Genomic DNA, 603 nt, shown 5'->3' on the forward strand with positions numbered 1-603 from the left:
AACTAAAAACATACAGCGAACACAATAAAACCAAGATAACGTAATGAAAAATAAACTCAAAAAAAAGTTTTTGCAAATAAACTTCATATTTTCTAATCATATGATTTAATCAACAATTAAAATACATTTACACTAAGTTTAAACATGTACATAATAATTATAAGTTATAATTAACTTGCAATCTTATAATTTAAACATTTCATGCCATAATTATGATTTACAGCAGCATGAATATTCTTATGTGGTGTAAACGTGCTTCCATAAACATGTGTGCATCTGCTTTGCATACACATGCAAATAAATATGCAACAAAAAAACAAAACATAAAAATACAAAGACGAGTTTAGACTGATATAACACAGACTTCATGTTTAATTCCTTTATAAAAACTCAGAAAAGCATCTATAAATCTGCAGATCCTGTGAAGAACCCCTCACAGCAGAAACAACTCTAATATTATTACTATGTAACATATCTGCTTTCTATATGAATATATGATAAACGGTTCTGGAAAATGATGGTGCTGGGGACTAAAGGGTTTCACAGCTAACTCTTCTTTCTCTTTTTTGGCTCATTTTATCTGTAAAAGAAAACATGCCTAAT

This window comes from Sinocyclocheilus grahami, unplaced genomic scaffold (genome assembly GCF_001515645.1).
Source record: "Sinocyclocheilus grahami isolate Dianchi unplaced genomic scaffold, SAMN03320097.WGS_v1.1 scaffold3133.1, whole genome shotgun sequence".
Lineage (NCBI taxonomy): Eukaryota > Metazoa > Chordata > Actinopteri > Cypriniformes > Cyprinidae > Sinocyclocheilus > Sinocyclocheilus grahami.